We start from the raw sequence: 5,050 nt of genomic DNA on the forward strand, positions 1-5,050 counted from the left end.
TTCAGTGATCAAAGTGTGACAGTAACTCTTGCGACTAAGAGCATCTGCGACTACATTAGCTTTTCCTGGATGATAGTGAATTTCCAGGTCATAGTCCTTGATCAACTCTAGCCATCGGCGTTGCCTCATATTTAGATCTTCCTGAGTGAAAAAGTACTTCAAGCTCTTGTGATCCGTATAGATATCACACTTGTTGCCTATCAAGTAGTGTCTCCAGATCTTCAAGGCATGCACAACTGCTGCTAACTCAAGATCATGAGTAGGGTAACGGTTCTCATGTTCTTTCAACTGTCGAGAAGCATAAGCTATCACTCTTCCACCTTGCATCAATACATAGCCAAGTCCTTGACGGGATGCATCACAATAGACCATGAAATCTTTGCTAATATCAGGCCATGCTAGCACAAGAGTTGTGGTAAGCTTCTATTTCAATTCCTAGAAGCTTTGTTTACACTCGAGCGTCCATTCAAACTCCTTAGTCTTCTTCAAAAGGTTGGTCATCGGACGGGCTATCTTGGAGAAGTTTTCGATGAATCGGCGATAATATCCAGCCAATCCCAAGAAACTTCTAACTTTTGTCACATTACGGGGTTAATCCCACTCTTTCACAGCTTCAATCTTAGCCGAGTCAACTGCGACACCTTTAGCTGATAGTACATGGCCTAGGAAGGCAACTTCCTATAGCCAAAATTTGCACTTGCTAAACTTTGCGTAGAGCTGATGTTGGGCTAGTTTCTCAAGCATAGTTCTCATATGGTGTTCATGTTCTTTGGCGGTGGGTGAATAAACAAGGATGTCATCAATGAATACTACCACAAATTTGTCCAGTTCATCCATAAAAACCTTATTCATCATGTTCATGAAGTATGCGGGAGCATTCATGAGTCCAAAGGACACCATAGTGAACTCATACTGCCCATACCTAGTCATGAAAGCTGTCTTCAGGATGTCACTCTCTCGAATCTTCATCTGATGATAGCTAGATCTAAGATCAATCTTGGAGAAATACTTGGCACCTTGAAGCTGATCAAGCAGATCATCAATCCTTGGCAGGGGGTACTTGTTCTTGATGGTGACTGCATTCAAGTTCCGGTAATCAATGCACATTCTCATCGAGCCATCCTTCTTCTTAACAAACAGAACAGGGGATCCCTAGGGTGAAGCACTGGGTCTGATATATCCCTTCGAGATGAGCTCATCAAGCTGTTTCTTGAGCTCGGCCAGTTCATCAACTGACATGCGATAGGGTCTCTTGGCAATGGGTCCTGTTCCCGGCAAAAGATCAATGATGAACTCTACATCACGGTCTGGTGGCATACCCAGTAATTCTTTAGGGAATACATCGGGATAGTCTCTGACCATAGGCACATCATGAACTGTCTTCTCCTCTTTTTGCGATTCTGAACTCGCTTTAGGGCACATAGGATAGAAGTGGTCTTTCTGGACTGAGGTTCACACCTAATAACTTGGCCTGATGGGTGGGTCACTTGGACGTATCTAGGTGAACATGATATGATACCTTGATGAATGGTTAGCCAATCCATACCTAAGATAACATCTAGGTTTGTGGAAGGTAACAGGGTTAGGTTGGCTTTAAAGGTAAGACCCTCAATGGTAAGACTCACTCCCTTACAGATGTGGGTGCACTTTAGGTCTCCTAAAGGTGAGCTAGTGATGATAGGCTTTCCATGTGGAATTACTGGCAGGTCATGCTCTCGTGCAAACTTGGATGATATGTAAGAACAAGTTGCTCCAGAGTCAAATAGAACTGATGCAATATTGCCATTAACTAAAAATATATCGTACACAATGTCAGGGGTAGCCTGTGCTTCCTCGGTGTCCAGATGGTTGAGATGTCCATGGGTAGTAGATCCTTTGAACTGAGACTTCTGAGTGGCTGAGTTCTAAGGGTAATCAGCGGCTTTGTGACCCGGTTGGCCACAAGCAAAGCAGGTGAAAGGCACACCGCCTATAGGGGTTGGCGCGGGTGCCTTCCAGTTTCTAGTGCTTGGTGCAGAGCTGTTCTGTGCTGGGTGTTCATTCATAGAGCGGGAATGGTTGAAACAGTCCTGAGTGTTGCGGTCCTGAGCATAACGGTCCTGGGTATAACAATCTTGAGAAGGGCGGAAGATTTGGTGGTGTAGCCTCCACCACCCCTACTCAATCTAGGGTTGTCATCCCTGTTGTGGCGAGAGCGTTCCCTAGGTGGTGCATCTCTATGGAACCTCTTGCGATCACATCCATGGAAGGTCTCCTCAAACTTACGCTTCCTCTCCCTATACTCCTCTCCAGCTTTAGCACGGTCCTTCTCAATCTGGATGCAGCGATCCACCAGAGCATGCAACGTGTTACTCTCAATACCACCAAACTTCAGCTTGATGTGCGGGCTAAGTCCCTTGTGGTAATAGTACAGCTTCTCCTTCTCAGAGTTCACAACATAGGAAGGTGCATAGCGAAGAAGATTGGTGAAACGAGTAGTGTACTCAGTCACCCTATCCTTTCCCATCTTGATGTTGCGGAACTCCTCGGCTTTGGCCTCCATGATACCCTTGGGAATGTGATACTCAGTGAATGCTTTAGCGAACTCTTCCCATGAGATGTTGGCAGGGTCCTCATGGGAGTCACTGAAACTATCCCACCAGGCGTGTGCTGCACCTGTGAGCTGGTGTGTGGCAGCTCCAACACACTCATCGTTGGTGAAAGTAGTGAGGTCAAGCTTCTTCTCCATCTCCTTGAGCCAGTCATCGGCTACAAGCGGGTCAGGGTCGGTGCCATCATAGGTAGGTGGCCTTAGCTTCAGAAATCCTTCCAACTTCCTTTGGAAGTCATTCAGCTGACCTCCCTAGCGACGGTTTGCTCCATTAACAAGAGCTGCAAGAAGTTGAGTCTATTGTGCCATCACTTCTGCCAGGTTCGGTGGTGGTGGTGGTGGTGGAAGGTTCTCCTCATCAAGCGGCAGGGTATTCTCTAGGTTGAAGGGTATCCCTCCTCGTCCACGACCACAGCCACAGCCACGGTTGTTGCCACCATGCCCCCCATTTGGTTCGACTGGTTCAGGGGTGGGCGCACGTCCACGGTTCATTAGGCAATTAGATTGGTGGTTCGGCATCTGTAGCACGGATCATAGGAATTTTAGTGTTTGTGCCATAAGTGCTTATAATTTAGTATGATTACATAATTTTGACAATTTAAAGAAAAACATTTATACTATCCAACACTCATTACAAAGAAGCAATAAGATCCATAAAATGCAATAAGATCCAAAACATTCATTACATGGGTTTTATTACATAGCATCATCTCCAGTAGCTACACTTGGAGACTCGCGAGAATCGTTCTACGCATAGTGCCTCATATTACATCTCATAAGGGGTACATCATGGGGTACAACTCATGGAAGCCACTGACATGACTCATGACCACGCAGGGTCATCTACTCTAACTCATACACCGCAGCTGGGATACGACTGTTCTCGATCTCGATCTCCTCGTCAGACTTGTGAAGTTAGGACACGTACTTCAAGGCCTCGGTGAGCTCCTCAGTAGGCTTGGCTCTAGGTAGGGTAGGGTAGGCGTCTAGGTTGAGGCAAGTCAGGGCTAACTCAAACTCTTCTATCCTAGGCTTCGTCTTGCTGCGAACCTCCTTGGGTAGCTAATCCCACATACCCTCCATCTCCCTGAGGCGCTTCCTGTCAGACTTCTGCCAAGCCTGCCATGTCCTCTCACAGTTGTCCTGTAGGTACTCATTCTGCCTAAGTGCCTCGATCAGGTGACCCTGGTTGCGAACGGCCTTCTTCCTGAACTCCTCTAGATCCTGGGTCATGGTCTTGTTCCGAGATTGGATTTTCAGCATATCAATCCTCTTGGACCTCTCTCTGTCTCCTCTGCGGTTGAACTCGGCCTTCTTATCGTCCAACTCTCTCTGCAACTCCAAGACTTTGCTATCGAGGTAGCAGTTCCTGTTGCCTAGGTCGATGGCTTTGTCCTGTAAGTCTGTGACCTTGGTTCTGTGGACTTCTTCACGACGATTGAGCTCGTCCTATAGCTTGGCAACTATCTCAAGTAGACTAACTCGCTCCTGTGCTCCCTGTGAGTCTCGCTCCTGGTACTCCCACAGAAGGGCCTGGTCCTGATGTCTCCTCTGCTCTAGCTGGGTCACGTACCTGTCCTGCTCTAGTAGGTGGATAGTCGAGACGCGAAGGCATCTGTCCTCCTCAGTAAAGATAACTCTGCCGACTGCGAAACTCTACTCACTAGGGGTAAGGCTGAGGTCGAGGGCCTGGGGAAGTAGACGGAACTCTGTCATCTTCAGGTGCTCATAGTGGTCCCTCATCACTCTACGAAGTGCCTTATGTGAGATAGCTTGCAGTCCCTCCTCGACTGTGTCCTCTATAGTCAACTCGGTGAAAGCTGGGACAGAAGGTAGGGTAGTGCTAGCTAGGAACTCGACTGAGGTGACAATTGGTCCTTCGATTCCTCCTTCCTGAGCTGGCTTCCCAGTGCAGGTGACCTTGACAAGCTCATCGGGGACTCCTAACGTGACGAGAACTTGACAGAGGGTCTGTGCAAAACCCCCGAGCTCACGTAGGTCGAAGGTAAGCTTGGCGTGGTCCAGAGGTAGCGGTCCTAGAGGCGGCCAGTCGACGTTCGTTGCCATCTGCATGTTTTATGGAAATAGGTGTAAGCAGGTCAATAATAGATGAGCCTTGCATAAAAGTAAATGCAGGGTCAGCATATAACCGAAAGAAGGGTTGTTCTCGTCCTATTCTATCATCCATTTCTGAGGGTTTCGTCCTATGGTCAAGTATGGCTCTGATACCAACTGAAGCGACCCAATTTCCGGGAAGGGAAATCCACAGAGTCAAAGTGTAATAAGACCGTTGTAGAATATATTACCCAAATTTCCAGTCGAATATCACTTCCATACAACGATAATATCAGAGTCCAAATAGTGTGGAATTACATAATTTATTACATCGCCGCATTGGCGGAATCAAAAGTAGCATTCAATCAGAACAGCTTGAAGATAAGATCGCCAAACTTGAGCATA

This window comes from Miscanthus floridulus, chromosome 7, assembly GCF_019320115.1.
Source record: "Miscanthus floridulus cultivar M001 chromosome 7, ASM1932011v1, whole genome shotgun sequence".
NCBI lineage: Eukaryota > Viridiplantae > Streptophyta > Magnoliopsida > Poales > Poaceae > Miscanthus > Miscanthus floridulus.